Source organism: Anabrus simplex, chromosome 13, assembly GCF_040414725.1.
Source record: "Anabrus simplex isolate iqAnaSimp1 chromosome 13, ASM4041472v1, whole genome shotgun sequence".
In the NCBI taxonomy this organism is placed as follows: Eukaryota; Metazoa; Arthropoda; class Insecta; order Orthoptera; family Tettigoniidae; genus Anabrus; species Anabrus simplex.
The window spans coordinates 67392087-67419237 of NC_090277.1; positions in this window are offsets into that span (position 1 = coordinate 67392087).

The window sequence follows — 27151 nt, forward strand, 5'->3', positions numbered from 1 at the left end:
TTAGTCTCTTATCAAAATGGAGACCCAGGAATTTGCAGGTGTCTACCACTGGTAAGACACTGTATTGCAAGCGGAGCTCTGATTCACGATGCACAAGCCGATGTCGACAGAAGTGTACAACTGAGGTTTTCGCCGCTGAAAATCGAAAACTATGTTGCGGAGCCCATCTGTCGACTCGGTTAATAGCTTGCTGTAGCTCTCTATCAGCTCTACATTACAGTTCCGGAAAGGTGCCGTTTGCTAAGTCGTCTATATACAGCGATGGAACGACTACGGGCCCAACAGCGGCAACTATGCCGTTGATGGCGAAATGCACTCCGGATGGTAAACAGGATGTTAATGCCTGGTTGGAAGGCGAAAAATTGGCTCACGTAAATCAGTTCAGATATTTGGGAAGCATCACTGCATCTGATGGGAGGTGTGAAAAGGACGTCCGTTATTGAACAGCACAGGCTAAATAATCTTTCAATAAAAAAGAAGCCTGTTGACCTCCAAGGCAATATCCCTACCAGTAAGAAAGCATTTCGTTAAGAGCTGCATTTGGAGCATTGCGACCTATGGCTCTGAAACCTGGACGATAATTGAGTTGCATCTATTATTTTCTTATCTACCTTTAATAAAGGCCGATAAGAAAAGAATAGTTGCATTCGAAATGTGGTGCTGGCGTGAAGAAACGGGATAGATCATTTACTCCGGCATTCATCATGGTGTACCACATTGCTTGAAAAGAAAGACTAGAAGAGGACGACCAAGAGCAGAGTTCCTTGATGGCATTAAAAGGCGACGTCCATATCAACTAATCAAGCAGCTGGCTCAGGATAGGTCGTTAGACGAGGATAGTCATGCTACCCTCCAACCATCAGGTTAAGCAGAACGAGCGAGAGAATTCTGTAGTCGCCTGACCAAATTTCCTGTTCTTCCTGCCAACGTACTTCACTTAAACCAACCACATCTAAATTTAGTCTATCCATCTCCCTTTTCAGTTTCTCTAACCTACCATAACGATTCAAACTTCGGACATTTCACGCTCCGACGCGCAGAATGTCATCCATCTTCCTGATGATCGCCCACTCTAGTCCCCACCCGCAGATCCGAATGGGGGACTACTTTCCCCCCGGAATATTTTACCCGGGAGGAAGCCATCATTCATACAGAGAGAGCTGCATTTCCGCGGGAGTTAGTTACGGCTGTAGTTTCCCGTTGCTTTCAGCCGTGTAGCAGTATAAACATAGTTAAGCAATGTTGAGTATTATTACGAGACCGCATCAGTCAATCGTCTAGACTGCCACCCTTGCAACTTCCGAAAGGCTGCTACCCCCCCCCCCCCTTTCCATGAATCATTCCTTAGTCCGGACTCTTAACAGTTACCCATCAAAACTTGTTGGATCTGCGGCTCGACTATCTGCTTCATTGGGACACCCAAGCCTCCCCACCGCGGCAAGGTCACATGGTTCTTAAAAGTGGCTGTTAATGTAGACCCGATATTTCACTTATAAGAATTGCGTGACTAGAGGTTAACTACAGTATATACTTTTAACAGAACACCCATACTCCTGGTTCCGCATATGCTACTACTGAACAGGGTTTTACGTAATTTCTGCTGTGTACTTGTGAATCATACAATAGGTTTTCTAAGGTTCAGCTGCAGCAGACACAGCCAGATATAAAGAAAGGCATAGGCTCCAAATATAACCAGCAAGTTAAGATCACATGGGGGTTGTCTAAATGTATTCGCATTCCTCAAACCAATATTACATCGCAGAATTTCACCACATTAAGGGGATACGGAACGGTTAAAATGGTCAAAAATATCATTTTTTTATATTTTTATATTTTATGAATCTCTGAAGTCTGCTCTTTAAAATGGTGTATAATACATTATAGTTTAACCATTAAAAGTTGCCACAATTTTAATTTAAACTTGCGCTAACAATGAGAAAATCATTAGTAATGGCTGCGAAAACTAGTTGAATTACATTGCCATAACTCCGCGATTATGAAGTCTAGGATGTGGGGACCTTTTACAATCAAGAGTACTTTCTTTACCTTTTAATTCTGTGGTGGCTAGACTGCACTATTTTTGATTGTCTTCTGTTTATTCCTTGTGTATTCCATGACACGAATTTCCATGGTTACTACTTAAAGTTGTTTATTTTTGATGTGATTTGAGCTAATTACCTGTGAATATACAGTAACTCAAGTTCAAAATGCCTAGAAGTAATCGTGTTTTTAAGAAAAGAAGAAATATTGGTATTCCAAAGAGCAAAAATGCTGTAAGTGTATTACCACAACTGAGGAGAAGCCAAGTGGAAACTCGAATGCAAACAAACACATTGAGGTTAGTGGAACTTCTGACAGTGCTTCAAAGAAGAAGTTAGCCTCAAGCAGTGATATTTATGAAGTGTGTGATGAAAGGATGGTTTGTGAACTTATGGCATCGTGTAGAAGTGTAATATTTATGAGTGAATTTCTTGTATGGAAATTTTGTGGGAGTGATGTTCAGCTTCATGTGAAGAAACATGTTGGTCTTGCAAGCGAACTTGTTTTTAAGTGCCAAGTGTGTAAACAAATGCACGAATTTACAAATACTGAGACTATGACTTATCACGTGAATAATAAGCATATGGTGTACCATGATATAAATTTAAGATCTATCTACGGCCTGCGAGCAATTGGTAAAGGGTGCACAGCAGGTGCTACATTATAATGGATCTTCCCAAACCACCTGCAAAATTTGACAGATATGTGGATCTGTTAGGCTCGTCTGTTGAGAATGTATGCCATAAATCTATGCATGAGGCGGTAGAGGAAAGTGTAGATTTGAACGATGGGAAACGTGATCTAACAGTTGCTCTGGATGGGATTTGGCAGAAACGAGGGCATGCATACCTCCCTCTGTGGTGTAGTGACAGCAACCAGTGGAGACACGGGAAAAGTTGTTGATGTAGAAATACTTTCTTTTCTGACATCCACAATGTTTAGAAACAGTGGAAAACATGGTGATGACTGTACTGTCAACTATCACGGTGTGAGTGGAGGGATGGAAATTCAGGGGGCTTAAGACATTTTTAGGTCAGTTGATAGATACGATGTGAGATACGTGCAGTATTTAGGTGATGGGGATTCGAAGGCGTACAAATCTGTTGTGGATGAGGCTCCTTATGGCAATACTCCGATAGAAAAGCTGGAATGCTTGGGGCATATTCAGAATCAAATGGGAACAAGGCTAAGAAACTTGAGAAATAAACTTGGAGGGAAATAATTAAGTGATGGGAAGAAGTTTTCTGGTGTGAATCGGGTAACTTTGGAAAAAATTGGTGATATTCAGACTTTCTATGGCTTGGCAATAAGAAGAAACCAAGGGAATTTACAAGGAACGAGACGAGATATATGGGCGATTTATTTTCATCTGCTATCAACAGATGAAAATCCACAGCATTTACTTTGCTCATTAGACTGGTGCAAATATCTACGAGCAAAAGAAGGCATTCCCTATGGCTATTCCAAGAACACACACCTTCCTCTTGCCTGTATGGAAGAAATGAAGCCCAATTTTAGAGATCTGTCCAGCCCCCAGCTGTTGGAGAAGTCAAAATCCTAATGAATCGGTAAACAACGTTATATGGTCTGATATCCCTAAAGGCATAAAAACACTACGATTCGGAGTTCTTGATGCAGTGGCCAATTATAATAAAGGAAACGTTAAATGTCTGGTATTACACGAGTTAGGACTGAAAATAGGAAGGAATTGTGTGAATACCATGAAGGAGTTGGACCGAGAAAGACTACGGAAAGCAGAAAGGATGGTTCAGGAAGTGCAGAAAAAAGCTAGGCAATTCAGGGACAAGGCTAAACGGAAGCTGGAAGACCTGTATGAATCACAGGAAGATCCAGATTCTCCTTCATATGGTGCAGGGATGCACTGAAATATCCAACACATGTTTTCAAACTGAGAAAACTGCAGTTAAAACTTTCATTTTTTTTCAAATGTATGTTCCTTTTTCTCGGTGACTATCACAGAGCTGTGCAATTTTAATCATGAATTTGTCTTATATTGGTTAACATTTTAACGGAGGGATTTCCTGATTTAAATAGAACTGTTTGAGATATGGCTTTTTTTTACGAAAAAATAATTGTATTTATTTACTGTATAAGAAAAAATATGTATCTGAGTCCCCGTAAGTCTAATTACAAAAACGCTCCTTCAGTATGTCAAGTAAGGTTTGAATAAAATGTGACAAATTTCATTTTCATAACTTGATTAGATCCTGAGAAAAAAGAACATGAATTAAACAAATTTAACATTGTTAAGATAGGCCGCTCCGTATCCCCTCAAATGTCACCAATGATTATACATCAAAGCGAGTTTACATCCCATTGACTAGTCTACCTATGCAACTTACATGCATCCCTGAATCCCGGAGCAGATCGGATCAGAGGAATCGGGTGATACTTGGGCTAATCCGGGCCTCCATTTCATCAAAGATTTTGGCCAACAGATTGCTCTCGTCTACGGTGGTAAGTGATCAACCGATTATATTATTGAGAGCATCACAATATCTGTATGGCATGGCAATGTCACTACCATTCTCGGGACACTACCACTGGTAAATTTCTCTCTGCAGAAATAGCAAATGGATTTCACTCCCTCGAATGAATTAAAACTGTCCTTTTCTCGGTTGACTTCTATGTATAAATTTTACTCCCCAGAAAGGGCATGCATGTGTAAATTCTCTCCAGTAAATGTACAATGTCTGTTTTGTCGTAACACTTTCGTGCATGAATCTCTGCCTGCAGAAAGAGCAGGTGGTTATAATATCTCAGCAATGAAAAGGGAATTTGTCCGCTTCGTCGTAAGAAATTTACGTATGAATTTCTGCAGCATGAGCAGCTGCATGTAACAATTTGTCAAGTGCATCAAAAAAGTGTGGTTTGCTAGTGGCTATACATCACACCGACACAGATAGGTTTTATGAAACACGATGTGATCAGGAACGCCAAGAAGTTCGAAGGAAGCGGCCGTGGCCGTAAGGTAGTCCCAGTATTTGCCTGGTGTGAAAATGGAAAATCAGATTCAGGGCTGCAGAGAGCAGGATTCCAACCCAATGACTCGCAGCCACGCGCTCATAACAGCACGCACAACTCGCCCAGTTGGCATTCATTTACCACACAATTACTTCTAATAAACATCCTACGTCAAAGCAAGTTAGATCGCATGGGTGTGCTCTATATTAACGATCCTACGTCAAATTCAGTTGAGAATCCATTAAGGTGTCTAAATGTACACCAAACAACATTTCCACGTCAACATAATATTAGACACGTTGGGGTGGACTAAATACAGATCTACCAACAAAATAACATCAAAGCCACATTAAAACGTTTTGGGGTGATCTAAATGAAGTTCTGGGGTGCCCTAAATGAACTTGTCCCAACGACAGTTCGTCAAGTTACATTAAAACGTTTTGGGGTGGTCTAACTGGGGTGCCCTAAATGAACTTGTACCAACGACCCTACGTCAAGATCACATGAAAACGTTTTGGGGTGGTCTAAATGAACTTGCACCAGCTACCCTAGGTCAAAATCACATTAAACCAACTGGGGTGGTCTAAATGAAGTTCTACGAAATTAGAATGCACTTGGGTGGTCTAAATTGCCTTCTACCAACAACCCTACGTCAAAGTCACATTAAAACGCATTGGGGTAATCTAAATGAGGTTCCGGGGTGCTCTAAATGAAAATGTACCAAGGACCCTACCTCAAAGTCATTAAAACGCCCTGGAGTGGTCTAAATTAAGTTCTACCAATGAAAAGTCGTCAAGTCAGGTTAAGAACGCGCTGGGGTGGTTTAAAGGAGGTTCTACCAACTGAGATTGCACAGCGGTGGTGTAAATTATCTGCTAGTAACGCCAATACGTCAGAGTCAGAGTCAGATTAGAAAGCGGTGGTGTTGTCTAAATTAAGTTGTGGGGTGCCCTAAATGACGTTGTACCAACGACAGTACGTTAAAGTCACATTAAAACGCAGTGGGGTGGTCTAAATTAAATTCTACCAACGACCCTAAGTGAAAGTCACATTAAAACGTTTTGGGGTCGTCTAGATGAAGTTCTACCAACGACATTCCGTCAATGTCACATTAAAACGTTTTGGGGTGCTCTAAATGAACTTCTTCCAAAGACAATTCGTCAAGTTACATTAAAACCAATTGGGGTGGTCTAAATGATGTTCTGGGGTGCCGTAAATGAACTTGTACCAACGACAGTTCGTCGAGTCACATTAAAACGCATTGGGGGTGGTCTAAAATAACTTCTACCAACGACCTAACGTCAAAGTAACATTGAGCCTTTTGGGGTGGTGTAAATGAAGTTCTACCAACGACAATACGTCAATGTCAGATAAGAACGCACTGGCGTGGTCTAAATGAACTTCCACAAACGACAATACGCCAAAGTCAGTTCAGATTACACTGGAGTGGTAAAAACGAAGTTCTACCAACGACCCTACGTCAAAGTCACATTAAAACGCATTGGGGTGGTCTAAAGGAAGTTCTACCAACGACATTACGCCAAAAGTCAGATGAGAATGCACTGGAGTGCTCAAAACGAAGTTCTACGAACGACCCTGCGTTCAAGTCACATTAACACGCACTGTGGCGGTCTAAATGAAGTTCTGGGGTGCCCCAAGTGAACTTGTCCGAACTACAGTTTGTCAGAGTCAGATTAGAATGCACTGGGGTGTTCCAAATAAACTTGTACCAACGACCCTACGTCAAAGCCACATATAAACGTTTCTGGGTGGTCTAGGTGAAGTCTGGGGTGTCCTAAATGAACTTTCACCATTGGCAGTTCGTCAAAGTCATATTCAAAAGCATTGGGGTGGTGTAAGTGAAGGTCTACAAACTTACAACGCACTGGAGTGGTCTAAATTAAGTTCTACCAACGACCCTACGTCATAGTCACCGTAAAACGCACTGGCTTGGTTTAAATACAGTTCTACCAACGAAAAGACATCACGTCAAGTTAAGAACGTGCTGGGGTGGTTTAAATGAAGTTCTTACAAACTGTGGTGGTCTAAATGATCTTCTAGTAAGGCCAATACGTCTAAGTCAGATTAGAGCGCACTGGGGTGGTCTAAACGAGCTTGTACCAACGACAGTTCGTCAAAGTCACATTAAAGCGCACTGTGGTGGTCTAAATTAACTTCACCGAGCTCGATAGCTGCAGTCGCTTAAGTGCGGCCAGTATCCAGTATTCGGGAGATAGTAGGTTCGAACCCCACTGTCGGCAGCCCTGAAAATGGTTTTCCGTGGTTTCCCATTTCCACACCAGGCAAATGCTGGGGCTGTACCTTAATTAAGGCCACGGCCGCTTCCTTCCCACTCCCAGGCCTTCCCTGTCCTATCGTCGCCATAAGACCTATCTGTGTCGGCGCGACGTAAAGCAACTAGCAAAAAAAAAATTAACTTCTACCAACGACATTATGCCAAATTCAGATCAAAATGCACTGGAGTGCTCAAAACTAAGTTCTACCAACGACCCTACGTTAAAGTCACATTAAAACGCACTGCGGTGGTCTAAACGAGCTTTTACCAACGACAGTTCGTCAAAGTCACATTAAAGCGCACTGTAGTGGTCTAAATGAACTTCTACCAACATCATGTCAGGGTCAGATCAGATTGCACTGGAGAGCTCAAAACGAAGTTCTACCAACGAAAAGACGTGTAAGTCACATTAAAACGCATTGGGGTGATCCAAATGAAGGTCTACAAACGAAAAGACGTCACGTCAAGTTAAGAACGTGCTGGGTGGTTTAAATGAAGTTCTAACAAACTGAGAATGCACTGCGGTGGTCTAAATATAGTTCTACGAACGGCAATACGTCAATGCCAAATTAATCCCACTGGGGTGGTCTAAATGAAGTTCTACCAGCGACCCTACGTCAAAGTCAAATTGGAACGTACTGGGGTGATCGAAATGCAGTTCTGGGGTGCACTAAATGAACTTGTCCCAACGACAGATCGTCAAAGTGACATTAAAACGCATTGGGGTGGTCTAAATGAAATTCTACCAAATTAGAATCCACTTGGGTGATCTAAAATAACTTCTACCAACGACCTTACGTCAAAGTAACATTGAACCTTTTGGGGTGGTTTAAATGAAGTTCTACGAACATAGAATGCACTGGGGTTGAACAAACGACTTCTACGGAGGATATTACGTCAAAGACAGATTAGTACGCACTGGGGTGGTCTAAATGTACTTGTACCAACGAACCTACGTCAAAGTCACATTAAAACGTTTTGGGGTGGTCTAAATGAAGTTCTGGTGTGCCCCAAATGAACTTGTACCAACGACAGTTTGTCAAAATCAGATTAAAATTCACTGGGGCGCACGAAACGAAGTTCTACCAACGACCCTACGTCAAAGTCACATTAAAACGCACTAGGGTGGTCTAAATACAGTTCTACCAACGAAAAGACGTCAGTGTCACATTAAAACGCGCTGGGGTGGTCTAAATGAAGTTCTACCAAATTAGAATGCACTGTCCTGCTCCATGGGTAAACGGTTAGCGTGCTGGCGTTTGGCCACAGGGGTCCCGGGTTCGATTCCCGGCAGGGGTCGGGAATTTTAACCATCATTGGTTAATTTCTCTGGCACGGGGGCTGGGTGTGTGTGTGGTCTTCTTCATAATTTCATCCTCACCATGACGCGCAGATCGCCTACGGGCGTCAAATCAAAAGGCCTCCACCTGGCGAGCCGAACGTGTCCTCGGACACTCCCGGCACTAAAAGCCATACGTCATTTCATTTTCAGAATGCACTTGGGTTGTCTAAATTACCTTCACCAACGACCCTACGTCAAATTCACATTAAAATGTTTTGGGGTAGTCTATGTGGAGTTCTGCGGCGCCCTAAATGAACTTGTCCCAACGACAGTTCGTCAAAGTCACATTACAACGCATTGGGGTGGTCTAAATGAAGTTCTACCAACGACCCTACGACAAAGTCATATTAAAACACATTGGGGTGCTCTAAATGAACTTCTGGGGTGCTCTAAATGAACTTGTACCAGCGAGCCTAGGTCAAAATCACATTAAACCCTCTGGGACCGAGCTCGATAGCTGCAGTCGCGTGCGGCCAATATTCGGGAAATCGTGGGTGCGAACCCCACTGTCGGCAGTCCTGAAGATGGTTTTCCGTGGTTTCCCATTTTCACACCAGGCAAATGCTGGGGCTGTACGTTAATTAAGGCCACGGCCGCTTCCTTCCCACTCCCAGCCCCTTCCTGCCCCATCGTCGCCATAAGACCTATCTGTGTCGGTGCGACGTAAAGCAAATAACAAAAAAAACCTCTGGGGTGCTCTAAATGAAGTTCTACCTAATTAGAATCCAGTTGGGTGATCTAAAATTACTTCTACCAACGACCTTACGTCAAAGTAACATTGAACGTTTGGGGTGGTCTACATGAAGTTCTACCGACGACATTACGCCCAAATTCAGGTCAGAATGCACTGGAGTGCTCAAAACGAAGTTCTACCAACGACCCTACGTGAAAGTCACATTATAACGCATTGGGGTGATCTAAATGAAGTTCTGGGGTGCTCCAAATGAACTTGTCCCAACGACAGTTCGTCAAAGTGACATTAAAACGCATTGGGGTGGTCTAATGAAGTTCAGGGGTGCTCTAAATGAACTTGTACCAACGACAGTTCGTCAAAGTCACACTAAAAGGCACTGGGGTGGTCTAAATGAACTTCTACCAACGACATTATGTCAAAGTCAGATCAGAATGCACTGGCATGCTCAAAACGAAGTTCCACCCACGACCCTACGACAAAGTCATATTAAAAACACATTGGAGTGTTCTAAATGAAGTTCTGGGGTGCTCTAAATGAACTTGTACCAACGACCCTAGGTCAAAATCACATTAAACCAACTGGGGTGGTCTAAATGAAGTTCTACCAAATTAGAATGCACTTGGGTGGTCTAAATTGCCTTCTACCAACGACATTCCGTCAAAGTCACATTAAAAAGCATTGGGGTGATCTAAATGAAGTTCTGGGGTGCACTAAATGAACTTGTCCCAACGACAGTTCGTCAAAGTGACATTAAAACGCATTGGGGTGGTCTAATGAAGTTCAGGGGTGCTCTAAATGAACTTGTACCAACGACAGTTCGTCAAAGTCACATTAAAATACACTGGGGTGGTCTAAATACAGTTCTACCACAACGAAAAGATGTCAAAGTCACAATAAACACACTCGCGTCGTCTAAATGAAGTTCTACCAACGATAATATGTCAGAGTCAGATAAGAACGCACTGGGGTGGTATAGATGAACTTCTACAAACGACATTACGCCGAAGTCAGATTACAATGCACTGGGGTGCTCGAAACGAAGTTCTACCAACGACCCTACGTCAAGGTCACATGAAAACGTTTTTGGGTGGTATAAATAAAGTTCTGGGGTGCTCTAAATGAACTTGTACCAGCGACCCTGCGTCAAAGTAAAATTAAAACGCATTGGGGTGGTCTAAATGAAGTTCTGGGGTGCTCTAAATGAACTTGTACCAACGACAGTTCGTCAAGTCACATTAAAAAGCATTGGGGTATTCTAAATGAACTTCTACCAACGACAGTTCGTCAAAGTCACATCAAAACGCATTGGGGTGATCTAAATGAAGTTCTGGTGTGTTCTAAATGAACTTGTACTAGCGACCCTACGTCAAAGTAAAATTAAAACGCATTGGGGTGGTCTAAATGAAGTTGTGGGGTGCCCTAAATGAAGTTGTACGAACGACAGTACGTCAGTCACATTAAAACGCATTGGGGTGGTCTAAATGAACTTCTACCAAATTAGAATGCACTTTGGTGGTCTAAATTACCTTCTACCAACGACCCTACGTCAAAGTCACATTAAAGCGCACTGGGGTGGTCTAAATACAGTTCTACCAACGACCCTACGTGAAAGACACATAACGCATTGGGGTGATCTAAATGATGTTCTGGGGTTCTCTAAATGAACTTGTACCAACGACCCTACGTCGAAGTCACATTCAAACGCGTTGAGGTGGTGTAAATGAAGTTCTATGGTGCCCTAAATGAACTTGTACCAGTGACAGTTCGTCAAAGCCACATTAAAACGCATTCGGGTGGTCTAAATGAAGTTCTACCAACTTAGAATGCATTGGGGTGGTCCAAATGGCAATTTCATTAATATTACTGTTCTGTTATTACTAATGGCCTCTTCTGGCTTCACCTTGAATGACTTAACAACTTCCATGATTGTACTAGAGAGGGCAGCTCCCTCAATGTAGGACAGGATGGTCGTATTTTTCCGACGAGATGTGAATTTTATCTCTTTGACTCGGATCTTTGCCTTGGTTTCTGGAGAAGATAAATAATCAGCCCCCACGCATATCGGAGTAGTGTTTTTGACTTACAGAAAAGTCTTTAAACAATTCAAACCTAGCCTATACCACCATCATCCTCTTTTCCTTGCTGGTTAATATATGGAGGTAAGGGTATTCTTTTGTATCATTTGTTCGGCTATTCTTTCGTAATATGTTCTATTATTTATAGCTGATATGTGTCCTTCGCTCTGCGGTATGAATGGACTGCACGGGTGGCCCAGATTGGTTGCGCAGTAGATGTTAGTTTTCTCTCGTCCTGCGCGTGACGTCATCAAAGGAGCACCGTGACTGTGTAGCATACAACCGCACGTGTATCTCATTTCGTTGTTTATCGCTGTCTGCCTTATAAAGAAAGGATTTCCAAGTAATATCTATACTTAGTTTCTTTTCGTATATTGCTATTGGTTTCTATAGTGGCCTACTGTATTTTCGTGCAGTTATTTTCTTTTCGTCAGTTGCGTGAAGAGTGTAATAGTAGCTGGAATGAAATTTCTGTGTTCATAGTATAATTGTAGTGTATATATCTGCGTGAGAAATTTCTGTGTTGGTAAATCGAGTCAATTGCTTCCATTTCAGAAAGGTTTTATGACGACCATCCGTTCATTATTTGGCCTTTTTAGTGACCTCCAATATCTCAACATAAAGTACATTTTGACTGCTCGATTAAACCAAGACTGCCTGGAAAATTTATTTTCTCAGATAAGAGGACTCGGGCATTTCTATGAACATCCGCTACCAACCGAGGTGAAATTTAGATTGAGACTGTTACTTCTGGGCGCGAACTCAGAAAATATTCCGTTATCCAATAAAGCTGCAGTGATTTCAGAAACTGATAATGTGATACTGACATCTAAACTTCTAGATTTACTGCCGGATATGTCTGAAGCATTACGCATGATTGAAGGTGAGCCAGAAATTCGGGACACTGCGATAGAAAATCGTGCCGTTAATGATTCACCGCAATCTACAGCGACACCTGATTGTTCAGCAGAGGGATTTCGGTACCTCGCCGGCTACATCGCCTACCGTGGAAGAAAATATGATAGGTCAATGGGAAATCCCACTGGGGAAATGCTTTCCATATCTTCTGGTACAGCCCCTGTGGGATGGATAGAAGTGTTATCTCGGGGAGGTCTACTCGTTCCACCGGAAGAATGGCTAAACCAAGTAAAGAAATTTGAGTTAATTTTCACGGACGTGCTGAACTGTCACGCATACCTAATATTATACGCAAAGTGTGTTAAATAATTAGCAGTAAATTCCCCGCTGTACCACCAGAACTAGTAAAAATGTATGTTAGGACGAGAACATTTATACGCATACGACAAATGAACATTCGGGAAAGGACTGAAAAATCCATAGCAGCTCATCGGCGAAAGGCACGGCAGTAGATTTTATCTTCAAAAGCAACCACTTCCTGACATCTGATCTCACAGGTAGGACTGTGTTCTAATTAAGTGTTTTTCCTGTTCTTTCTTATTTAATTTTAAAAAGTAGGAATATCTATGCAAGGTTTCGAACATGAACTTACTTCTGCTGCTGTTATAATATGTGTTAAGTTTTAAACTCGATATCTGCGGAAGTGAGTCATATATCGTGTGTTAACATGCAGTAGTTACATTACGGAAGTTCTGCTGTCAACATTTAATATTACAAACATTTCGTATCTCTAAATATTTATGTTGACAGATTTGAGAGCACGTAGCCTTCCTCAAACTAAATAGAGGAACTTGGATTTGTTAATAAATTTCGAGCGTTGGTCAGTGTGCCGTCACGTTACATTTACGTCTTATTCGTAACAGAAATAATGAAACTTACTATGCTGTACTTTCTTTCAATCTTATAACAGCAGTAAACTTTGTGTCTGGTGTGCAATTAGTTCTTAGAAACTGTAATGTTTGCTGGTATTATGAGATTCCTACTGAACTGCGCGCTATGGGCTTGGCTGCTTTGCTCCTTCTGTGACGTCATTTCGTTAACCAATAGCAGCTCGTCTCGCGTTGGGCCCAACCTTTAGTAGTGTTTAAGAACCTTGAATGGACTGTATGTTGCTCTTGTGGTTATTGTGATATGTTGATGTTTGTGTCTCATTACTTGTGTTCATGTGCGCTGCATTTCTATGTAATTTGCCATCTGATGACTGTTTGCCCTTTGTGTCGGCGCGAGCTTCCACCCGTGTCGCACGATGTGCGAACCCTGATGGGTTTGTGCATAACTGCGGGATTTCTCTGATCCCACAGCTGTATTCGTTTGTCCTATGCACGCAACTTCTGATATAAATGAGACTTTGTGGCCTAGGAGTCATGCTATATGAAATTAAGTTCGTCGTTTAACTGACGCTTGTGCACATATTGCTTGCCGATCCCGGCTGTGCCTGAATGTGTGCAGGAATGTTTGATAAGTCATTCGTTCACTCCCCTCTCATACAATCAGCTGAATTTACATTTTTATCTTGTTTTTGTATCGTATTCGCGCATTTTCGTATGGTGCTATTTCTTTTGCCCTCGCACCTATCTTGGCCGCTCCCTTACATGTTTTATGTTTCTTTCATTTAGGCTATACGCATGCCTGGGATTTTCCCCTTTGGTTATTTATATTATCTTCTTGGTCCGGTGTTATTTCTCTGGTATCTTAGATATTTTATTTTCCTTTTCAACTCGGGATCTTGTCCTTGATGCGTGGGAGTTAGACGACCTGTGGTGATTGTAACTATGAGGGTGGTGTCAGAACGATGTTGTGTGAAAAATAAACTGAAATATACTCGTGGAAAGAACGGTCCCTTTTGATCTGTGGCACCAATATTAATACTGGTGCATTCATAAATGGTATTGTACTTAACTGAGTGGGCTCGTCGAATGTTTTAATATCTTTTCGCTTTGGTAACTTCATGCTCACATAACAATGTTGTGCCATCAACTGGACCAGGACTGTTTATGCATGTACCCGTTCTTATCCTTTTAATTATTTTCCTTTCCTCCTGCCTTTATTTTGTGTTAATAAACCCTTATTACATGTACTTGAATTTTATTACTTATAGAATTAGTCTCTTGCTATTTTTAATTTGTAAAGAGGCTCATTGTCCAGTTCAGGCTGTTTTTTGGCCTTTCCTAGTCGCGATCTATGCCTTAAATCTCTCATGGTATTTATTTGTACTGGGAATGTTTCCACGATGAGAGATAGTCTAAATGAACTACCAACGACCCTACGTCAAAAACAGATTAGATTGAATAGGGGTAGTATAGCCCTTTCAGACTGTGTACGCACGATTTTGCGGGTTCGTGTTTCATTTATTTCTGAGCTTATTTGACTTTTCTTGGCGCTAGACCGGACTGCAATGATTGTGTGGGACACGTAGCATGTAGTTCAGTTGTTTTTATTTAGCGCTTGGCCACCAGGGGGCAGGAGGAAGCGTTTAAAAATGCAGTTCATTGGCAAGGTGGTAGGAAGCAGTAAAGCCTAAAGTAAATATTTCTTTATTGCATATATATTAATCTAGAAGCTCCACTGAATATTAGAATATACTCTATGAAGTGTGTAAATTGCTTAGCAAACGTAAGATTGTGAACTTATAACACTGCTCGTAATATCATGAGGTTTTCAATGTTGATATGCACAATTGTGCGGGCTAGGTTTTCCTACAGGCAATGCATGCGGGGGTGCTGGGTGCTGCCACAAAAAGCACTGTGAAAGCAGAATTCGTATTCTTTTTTTTTTTTGCTAGTTGCTTTACGTCGCACCGACACAGATAGGTCTTAAGGCGACGATGGGACAGAAAAGGGTTAGGAGTGGGAAGGAAGCGGCCGTGGCCTTAATTAAGGTACAGCCCCAGCATTTGCCTGGTGTGAAAATGGGAAACCACGGAAAACCATTTTCAGGGCTGCCGACAGTGGGGTTCGAACCTACTATCTCCCGAATACTGGATACTGGTCGCACTTAAGCGACTGCAGCTATCGAGCTCGGTAATTCGTATTCTACGTGAGAAATGTAATGTATACGATTTTAATTGTTTTAAATCGTTCCACACTGTAAAATAGAACATCTGATCATGTACATATATATATATATATATATATATATATATATATATATATATATTACCTCAGTGCATATATATATTCACATGCACTGAGGTAATTTTTCTCTTTTGTAAGTAGTGAATAAAGTGCTGACACGCACAACTGTGTGGGTGCTTTTTCTCAGATGTTAATTTTAATTTTGTAGAATAAACTAACAATATATGTATTCAAGAGCATTTTAGTCGATTTTTGACGTATAAACAAAAATTTACACCGCCAGTTTTCTTTCAGGTCTGAAAGGGTTAAATGATGTTCTACCGACGACCCTACGTCAGAGGATGTTAAATCGCAAGGGGGCGGTCTAAATGAATGATCCTACGTTAAATTCAGTTTAGAACGCATTAAGGTGGTCTAAATGTACACCTAACAGCATTTCTACGTCAACGTCAGATTAGAATGCACCGGGGTGTCTGAATTAAGTTCTACCAACGACCCTCGTCAAACAATTTAGACCACCCCTATTCATTCTAATCTAAGTTCTAGCAACGACCCTACGTCAAAGTCAGATTAGAACGAATGGGGGTGCTCTCAATGTACTTCTAGCAACGATCTCATCTCGAAGTCAGTTTAGAACGCATCGGGGTGTTCTAAATGATCTATCAGCGCTTTCTCGTAAGACTTTTACGTCTGAACTTCTCTCTGCAGCATGAGCAGGTGCATGTAACATTATGTGAAGTCTATCAACAAGTGTTCGATCTTTCGTTGCATTAGATAACATGACAAATTTTTGCTAGTGGCTATACGTCGCAGCAACACAGATAGGTCTTATGGCGGCGATGGGATAAGTAACGCCGAGGAGTTGGAAGGAAGCGGCCGTGGCGTTCAGTTAGTTCCAGTATTTGCCTGGTGTAAAAAGGGAAAACCACGCAAAACCATCTTCAGGGCTGCCGATAGTAAGATTCGAACCCAATGACTCCCGGATGCGAGTTCACAGGGGCGCACTCATAACCGCACGGACAACACGCTGTTGGCATAAATTTATCACAAAATTATCTTCTAACAAAGAATCTACGTCAAAAGAAGGTTAGATCGCATGGGGGTGGTCTAAATTAACGATCCTACGTCAAGTTAAGTTCAGAACGCATTTTTGTGGTCTAAATATACATCTAACCCACTGATCTCTATACATGGATCGCTGATGGCAGGTCTCCGCTGCAGGAGAAAGTACGCCAAGTTGAACGCGCGGTTCGCCATGTTGCCGTACCCAACCTCGAGCTCTCCTTATGGGGAAGCAATGATAATATAGTCAATTTTAAGTCGCAATTAATGGCGCATTGGAATAATTAAAAATATAGAGACATGTTCACTCAAAGCATAAGGACATTGGGATCACTGACACGTCATTCCGAGGTCAGTAAATCTCCGGGATAGCAATAAACGTGAGTGTATAATAACGGCCGGCAAATATTAACTTAGGTGCTGAATACCTGCAATTAGCGATCGGTAACACAATACGAGTGAAAACCAGTTTCTGGAAACATTGCTGTAAATTGTATACATGTATGCCACGAAATTATGCATTCTTAAAATGATGTACCTATAAACGCAGCTCAATATACAGGCCTAGATTCGACATATCGTAATCGGTGCTTGATAATGAATTTCTGTTTCCTGTTTCCAAGAAATAACGCGCATATTATCAAATTAAAATATCATTGAAGCAAATGTACGCATTTATAAAACCAGCAAATATTCAAAACTAGTCAATATATCACATTACCTGCAGCTTAATGTACTATTACAGACCTCTTTAATTAAATTCAGCTAGCAAAGCGATATCGATAGTCATCATCAGAAATATGTAACACCAGTTAAAAGAGTCCCAAATACCACGAATAGTATAATGGAATAGACCCAAACACCCACCACACTTTTCCTTCTCCCACCACTCCAGTGTCTGAAACCCATAATTATTACTGATGTAAATAAGGTTTAGAATTCCTCCAGACTTCATTTTCTAAGATTGTTATAAGGTCACGTCAATTATTTCATCGAAACCGTCAGTTTAATTATGAGAAATAAAAAAATATATAAGTAAATTTTTACTTGCAGTTAATGTTCAGTAAAATTGAAAACAGTTGGCTGTACATCACTTCTAAGGTGTACAGTTTGTCAATTTCTATCAAAACAGTCTTCCTCTAAGTGATCCGAGCAGAGAACAGCTGTTTTTTTGCTAGGGGCTTCACGTCGCACCGACACAGATAGGTCTTATGGCGACGATGGGATAGGAAAGGCCTAGGAGTTGGAAGGAAGCGGCCGTGGCCTTAATTAAGGTACAGCCCCAGCATTTGCCTGGTGTGAAAATGGGAAACCACGGAAAACCATCTTCAGAACAGCTGTTTTAGAAGGCTCCCAATTCTCCCGCCTGATACTCCTAATCGATGATCTTAGATGTTCGGGTCTCGAGAAAGGAAACCTACAAAAATTAATTGCCATTTTGCTCCCGGAATATGCGAAATAAGATACAATAAACCTAAAACTCAAAGCACTACCCTAGGAAGATTCTTATGTACAGCATAAAACTCCCCGAGCCGGGCTGAGTGGCTCAGACGGTTAAGGCGCTGGCCTTCTAACCCCAACTTGGCAGGTTCGATCCAGGCTCAGTCCGGTGGTATTTGAAGGTGCTCAAATACGACAGCCCCGTGTCGGTAGATTTACTGGCACGTAAAAGAACTCCTGCGGGACTAAATTCCGGCACCTCGGCGTCTCCAAAGACCTTAAAAAGTAGTTAGTGGGACGTAAAGCAAATAACATTATTATTAAAACTACCCGATGAAATGATTTCTTCTTCTGCTGATCGGTTCTGTTTGTACATCCATAAGCTGAATACTGCGGTATGTTAATACCCCGTAGAATGTTTTCTCATTCATATTTCAGATAAACACATATTTAAATTTAATCTTGTAATTCACAAGCATACTACAAGGCAACGAACCTAAATTCGTAAAATACACTACTATTTACTTTGCAATAACACAGCACAGAACACTCGTGAAACTACAATCAAGAGGCCTGGCGTCACTGAACTAAGCATAAACAAAGCAAGCGCGCTCCTCGTGGTCTATTGCACCATGCGCTCGCTGCCATCTTACGACGCCAGTCATCTTCTATTTGGCTTACTGCTACCCAAGCTACCAGCCATCCAGGTATAGAGATCAGTGATCTAACCACACATTTCTACGTCAACGTCGTGTTAGAACGCTCCGGGGTGGTCTAAATGAATTTCTACCAACGACCCTACGTTAATGTCAGATTACAACGCATCGGGGTGGTCTAAATGAAGTTCTACCAACGCTCCTACGTCAAAATTAGAATAGAACGAATCCGGGTGGTCTCAATGAAGTTCTACCAACGACCCTAAGTGAAAGTTAGAACGCATGGGGATGTTCTAAATGATCTTCTACCAGCACTTTCTCGTAAGTTTTTATGTATGAATTTCTCTCTGCAGGATGAGCAGGTGCATGTAACAATATGTCAAGTGTATCAACAAGTGTATGATTAGTCGTTGTATTAGATTACACGACAAATTCTTTGCTAGTGGTTATACGTCGCACCGACACAGATAGGTCTTATGGCGGCGATGGGATAAGTAACGCCGAGGAGTTGGAAGGAAGTTAAGGTAGTCCGGTAAAACCATCTTCAGGGCGTATGTCAGCTTGCCTTACGTTGTTGGTACCAACGTGAAACACTACCCCATTCTTCTTCTCCTCCCTCTCTTCTACTTTCCTCAACATCTGCCTCAACCTAATTCCTGGATAACACTATTCTGGTTCCCTTTCCTCCACACTCTTTCCCCTCCTGTCTAACGATGGAATCACCCATGACCAGAGCCTCAACCCTACCCACCTCATTTGATCCCCTCCCCTCCTGGTCAGCCTTATCTTTCCACACTGCTGCAGAAGCTACTTCCTCCTCCCTTTTCTCCTTCCCATGACCCTGCTCCATATGTATTTTCCTATCCTCTACTCTACATTTCCCTTTCCTACTTTTCCCTTCCTCCTACTTCCACACATCTCAGCAACAGTTCCCTGTTCATCTTCCCTCTATTGTTCTACCTGGAATGATTCGTACCGATTTCGCACAGACACCTGTGATGAATTCTGATCCTGAATAGAGCCCTTAGATGGTCTAATGTTCTAAAGGGAATGAGATTGCAGGCTGTCTTTTACAACTCCCCCTTTCCTTCCTCTCGATCTTGTATACCTACTGTAACCTGTACATTGTTTGAGGGAGGCCTATCTTCCTTCCTGTCTTCTGTGAGAATCAATTATCTCCCTCAAACTCTTCAACTCCTCCCTCATACCTTCTTCTTGCTATAGGTGGGCCGGCACAAGGTTGCACTTGACAGCTGTAAGTCATGTTGGCACCACTACAAAAATGAAATGAAGAACGTCACCCGTCAGTCAGAATCACCAATCCACTACTTTTTATGTCAGAAACAGTTACGCATTTTATTCATGTTAATTCGTATTTAATTCCGTATAGTGTTTATAATCTTTTATTTGCTTACACAAATATGAGCATTTAAAAATATTAAAACTTTTAAGCGAGCTACAAAATAAATACGAACTATTTTCAGTTGATTGTTGTTGGCAATATAGGTAGTATAGTAGTGCCATCTATAAGTAGCTTGACTACTGTATTGAAGTGTTGCCGTTTTGTCTGTCGCCGCTAGCACGTGGTCAGGTGTTATTCGCGCGTTTATGAAAGTTTTGTTTTCATTGTGAGATAATCGTGAAATTTTATTTTAACGAATGCAGTGCGATGTCTCGGAAATGACAACATAGTCATGAAGCGCAAAGTGATAATCCTTTGCGCCGCGGAGTGTCCCTTAATGGTCAGGCATTAGAATTACTAGTAGTGTGGAGAACTCGTGAGTTTTACGAGAGGGAGTGGAAATTCGTAAGCTTGCATAGCCGTCTCTCTGTTCCTGCAGATTATGTTGTGGAACGCATATATCAAACATTAGGGCTTTCAAAGCGTACTGTCATTCAGACTGGTGTTCGCCTCGAAGAACAGAAGGAAAAAGTGACTGGGGTACATAGCAGTAGCAAAAACGGGGCTGACAGTAGGGACTTGTTTCACAGCACTCCGGGAAAGAAACGAATTAAGCTATCTCCTGTAACAGGAATTAATTCTTTCCAGGCTGATGCAATACGAAGACACGAGTACGATTATTACAGTTCAAAGTCCCTTCTGTCATTGTTATGGACAATGCACCTTACTACTCCGTAATAATGGACAAGACCCCTTCTTCGAGCGCCCGTAAAGAACTGTAAGTGGAATGGCTGCAGTAAAGAAATATCCCAGCGCATATGTGTATGATTAAATTAGTCGACACCGGACGAGTTGGCCGTGCGGTTAGGGGCGTGCAGCTGTGAGCTCGCATCCGGGAGATAGTGGGTTCGAAATTCACTGTCGGCAGCTCTAAAGATGGTTTTCCGTGGTTTCCCATTTTCACATCAGACAAATGCTGGGTGTGTACCTTAAGGCAACGGTCGCTTCCTTCCCATTCCTAGGCCTTTCCTGTCCCATCGTCGCCATAAAACCTATCTGTGTCGGTGCGATGAAAAGCAAAAAAAAAGAAGTCGACGGGGTAGCGAAGGAACAAGGACACGAGGGTTTTAGGCTACCGCCGTACCACTGTCACTTCAGCCTCATTGAGTCGGTACGGTATGGGGCGAAGTAAAACATTACGTACGCACTTATAACAAGTCCTTCACAGTTACTGAAGTGGAAGGACTGTTCCGGGAGAGTATTGCTCGAATGGATGCGGCTTTGTGCAGGAAGAAATTTAGCCATGTCGCAGCATTCATTAACTCGACAATGGCAATACATGGCATCATCAGTGACTCATGAGTTGATGATCTGCCTAGACGATGATAATGACAACGAAGGCGACAGTAGTGATGGCAGTGATCTGGAGGGTATCGAGCCTCTACCTTTGTGAATCAGGTATGAAAATAAGGTTTCTGAATGTTCGTAAATTGTATAGATTTTACTTTATTTCACTTGAAACATTTTATTATTCTAACATTTATTGGTGCATTTAAAGTGAGAACCTTGTCGGCCGATTTCTTCCGTATTTCTAACATCGCGATAATAAGAACTTCGTAGTATATTTATCTCGTATAATTTTGTGTGATGAATAATCGGTGAATTGAAAGTTCAGTTTTTGTCGGCCAATTTCATTTGTATTGTGTATCATCGCGATGACATTAAAAACATTTCTCCCATGTTTTTAAAAACCCATGTGTCGTGCAATCAGCTGTTGTTACGGCGGCAACATCGCTTCGTGCGCCATTGCAGTGTGACCAATATTGTGCGCAGCTGTCATGTGCAACCTTACGCCGGCCCACCTATAGGGGCTTTACGTCGCACCGACACAGATAGGTCTTATGGCGACGATGGGTTAGGAAAGGCCTAGGTGTTGGAAGGAAGCGGCCGTGGCCTTAATTAAGGTACAGCCCCAGCATTTGCCTGGTGTGAAAATGGGAAACCACGGAAAACCATATTCAGGGCTGCCGATAGTGGGATTCCAACCTACTATTTATTTATTTATCATAAGTCTGTACAGAGTTCTCCATTTTCACAGACACTATACATAGGTGTACATAAATGCATGAATGAGTTTTTTTTTAATGATTCCATGACCGAATAATATTGTCATGCATGCATGAATAAATGAATGAACACTTCCCTCCCAGTCACGGATAGCCACCAACTGAGGAGAGAGCATTCGGTTGGCAGGATAAATGCATGGATGGGATTATGCATGACTACTGCCCGGTCGTGTTATCCACCCCTGGTGAGAAAAATGAGCCACCTTCCCAAGGATAACACGTCCGGCCCTTTCCCTTGAGGCCCAAACAGAAGACCCCACCTGATCTAATTGCTGTCAAACACTAATTTCTCACCATTCCCTAATTTCTGCGAGGCACACGTAAGCGGAAATCCCGCACCTCATGTGCCCCCTCCCTATTCTTCTTTCTCTGTTGCATTTAGATCACTCTACATATTCGATTGGGATAGGCCCGTCCTATCCCGTCCTACTTCGGTTATAGCCTTACATAAGTGTATGAATTAATTAATTAATTGGCTATGATTCCCCATCTAAAATAGTGCCCTTTGCACAGGCGGATCGCCATTCCACATGCAAGGGCCACGCCTACGATTATCTACATGAGTGTATGAATAAATGAATTAATTGATTAATTAATGAATTACCAATTCCCTAACTGTATTGAGAAAACTGATTCGAACCTACTATCTCCCGGATGCAAGCTCACAGCCGCGCGCCTCTACGCGCACGGCCAACTCGCCCGGTCTCCCTCATACCCTTTGATGCCTCGCCACCCCCACAGTTCCTACACGTGCACTCCTTAGGTATTCTTTATGGAAAAAGGAAAAATAAACTAACTTATGTGCAAAAAAAATGAATGGAGGGATATACTGTCTGGGATAGTACTCAAAGACCACACAACAATAACGTAATTAATATACGACTACACTACAATACTACTTAGCCAAACTCTATTTTTATCCTACAACACCCTAACAGGATAAAAACTGCTCTTAATTACTGAATAACACAAGGAATACACAAGAATTGCACAATTCTAAACTGCAATTAAGCCTATCCTAATTACAACAACAGAATTTTAGTAATTGAGTTTCTACGGATACCTCTACTATACCGGTACTACACAAATATTTTACAATAATAAAATAAGCACGCTAAATTCTAATAAGATATTACTCGTATACTACTGTACAATATACTACAATAATTTTAAACTACGTTCAGGCGTATCCTAATTACAATACCGGTACCGTATGTCACTACTAAGCACAAGCATAAATAAAAATTGCAAGTTTGAAATTTGCAAGAACTACTGTACTCTCAGCATTTAGCTTTGTTTGTAATCTTGGACAGGTTATTAGTACTATGCTCTAATAGATACACACAAATATAGCAGGCAAGATACGGTACTATCTAAATATACTGTATCTACACTACAATTCTCAGCTGAAATGTGGTTATATGAATTTTTACCGCTGGTAGATTACTAGTATTTTCCCTACTACGCGGGACGGAGAAGAGTGTCCTTAAATGCTGAAAAATAAGAGGTTGTCTACAATAATTTCTGTTAAAACCATGCCGGCGGCTTGAACTGCAATATTATTGGGATACAGGAATTTGATTATTAACTTTTACTCGATGAATAAACTAAGGTGGAAAGTACGAAGTATGCAGGGAACTAAGACTACTTTATTCCGATAATTTGTAATCAGCTGATTTTGTATTTATTTACACAACTACCATGTGCATGTGGCAACAATCGTCAACAATCCAAAGATTGTTAAATACTGTCATCCAGTGAAATTACCATGTATTCTTAACTTCTTTTTAAATCGAAGTTTACAGGCGTATCGTGTTATATAATTTAATAAATTATTACCTTCGTGATAGTTTGAATGGATATCTATACGAAATATCGGAGAAGTTGCAGCGGAAGTTACAATGAGTTACAACTCCTTATGATAATTTGCCTTTTTGAGTATTATACCAACGAATGTATAGATATTTAAAAATGTATAGATATTTAAAAATATTGTTTTAAAAGTTAATATTATTACCGGAAGTATTTCCTATATCTAAATTCAAAATGAGGTACACGTAGTCTAGTTAACCTAGAAAACATAACCGGAACAAGTAATTTAGTTGGTGTTCAGTCGATTACAATATTCAAATAAATATCACTACTCCCAATTTCTACCAACAAGCACTGAACACCAAAATATAAATAGCACTAAATGGAAAACACACACACACACACACACAATTTAAACAATTTCAATAGGTTTTAACTACTTTATCACTACAATAATGCAAGAGCTCTCTTGACAGCCAACCGTTCACAAGCGCATCCAACAATGTTATTCTATCCTGTAAGGAAACGCCCTGTATATTTTCTCTATTGATACCAATTCTTCAAACCCACGAGAAACTGAATCCCAAAATACTGCACTAACGTTTTCAAATATCTCTGCCATAAATAGTGGTGTTATTGTATAACTACATGCATTTTCATTTAATGACTGTTACGAAGCACGCAATCAGATACATCCCTGGCCTGCAAAATGTACTAATGAGAACTTTAAAACTGGCTCAGAGTTCTTCAGATTATGCTCAAATGGAATATTATTCCAGAGAAGCACGTACTGTTCTTGTATACAAGGGAGGAAACCCAAATGATCCAATGAACGGGAGGCCTATCTCAAGATGTACAGTTATTCGTCACCTTGTAGAAAGGGTGACCATGTCAAAATTAAGGCAATATATCGTCGTTGCCGGGACTAAACCTCCTATGTGATAATATTTTTGGAGATATACTGACCCGCAGCACATACATTATGAAGAGCGAGAATGCCTTGACAATATCCACACAATATTGCACCTTAAGACGACCGAACCTTACCGGTCAGTGTTCTAAGCTAAAATATTTCACATAGGAGGTTTTGTCCCGGCAGCGACGATATTTTACCCAACGAAAATCGAAGAGGATCTGAAAGAATGCCTGGAACATATTTAAATGTGTCCTTAATTGATGGATGTTTGAATAAAGCTACATTGGAAGGTAGAATCCGTACAGTAGTGATGTTAGATGTATCACAAGCATTTAACAATGCGAGTCATAACCACCTAAGTAAGTGTCTTGAACAACTCCGGGGCTTACCATTCGCTTGCTGTGGAGTGCCATAAGCGTTTGTAACGTCACACGGAATCGAGTGATCGCATGCGATTGCACGTTAATCCATACACTGCTCGAGCATGACAGTACGCGATAGTCAAGCTAAATGCAATTGATGCAATTTTGCTGACGATAATGAAGTTTATTAAAACTGTTTATTTAACTGTTTTACAGTTTTTAATTTGGAGCACCCAACGACTCAAATATGTATTAATATTATGTAACTAGCATCTGACTAGATTATGCTAGCCAGGCGCTCTGTAAAAACGGCTTCGTGTAAACATCTTAGTCTTCCTCAACCTGAAGTTTTGTGAGAAACATCAGTTAAGAAGCTTCGTACAGATCTAAAACTTGCTCATTTGAAACTTGGAAGACATTACCTGGACGAGCAGAGGGGTTGAAGTCTTTGCGGATGTATCTCACCTACAAGTGGATTTCTAACAAAGCTGGATTTTCAAAATCTGAATGGATCACCTGCCTTAAAATGAACTCAAACGTGGCAGCTGTCCGGACCATTCCAGGCAGATCCTTAGACAGTAACCGATGAAGACACTTTACGGAGAACGGGTCACTTGGACATGCCTTGCGCTTCCGAGATAAAGGAACATCACTATGTAATTCACGCTATCACATGGAGAGGTCCAAGATCGCGAATTCTTTGCAACCGAAAGGGTGGCAAGTGCATGAAGAAATTCCATGTAACTCCTCAGATGGGTCTACTAAGAGTTGGTATTACTGGATAATCCAACACCTCTAGGCATGGCAAAATTATTGACCCTTCCGTCAGATTCGAGGTTGGTCTTCAAAAAATTGAGGAGGTGGATAATGAATAAGGATAGGATATGAAAGGGCTATGAGTGGGAAGGAAGCGGCTGTGTGCTTATGGTACAGCCCCAGCATTTGCCTGGTGTGGAAATAGGAAACCACGGAATACCATATCTAGGGCAGCCAACAGTGGGATTCAATCTATCTCCAGAAAGCAAGCTCACAGCTGTGCGCCCCTATCCGCATGACCAATTCGCTCCGTTTCACAATGCATGTCTCATTCTTATATTTTCTACACTGTAATTATAATTTGAATGGTAATTTATACTGTGTTGTGGGTATACTGAGTCCTTTGGGGCTACCTCCATTGGGAGATATATATATATATATATATATATATATATATATATACACAAATTAATGAGTTTTGTCTGTACATTGCTCAGAATTTCTGTATCGGTCATGTTCACATTAACAAAGAAATGCACTTTTTATTTTACTGTAATGTCTGTCTGTCTGTACACGCATCACGAGAAAACGGTTGAAGAGAATCTAATGAAAATCGGTATGTAAAGTCGGGGGGATGAGCCACTACAATGTAAGCTATAAATCATTTTATTCACGCTGAGCGAAATAGTAGTTCACGGGAAGGCCTAATATTTTATTCTCAAAATATTTACATTATTAATGGTCCTATCAATAAATACTAAGCAACGTAAATTATAAAGAATTAGATTTCCAATAATTTATGTTTTAATCAGTTTTACTGTATCGACTATGATAAGAGTGGTATTTCAGAGTCGGAAGAAAACTAAACGTGAAGGCCTACAATTTAACGTAAGAAATTTCATTATTCCGTATTGAACTAATAATTACAAATAAATAAAGTTTTGGTATTTCCACCTATTCAATACAAAATTTAATGCTGTTATTCAACTACAACATTTATAGAATTATACAGAACTAGTTTCGACACATAAGTGTCACCTTCAGCTGTTATTGAAAAATAGGCATACATACAATTCATAATATGACAAAGTGGGTGTGGAAAAACTATTTAAAACCGTTTTGAAAATATTAAAACATTAAAAACATTTATAACAAGTAAAGAACTTGCAAGTCAGTTATATGTTAAGAGAGTTCA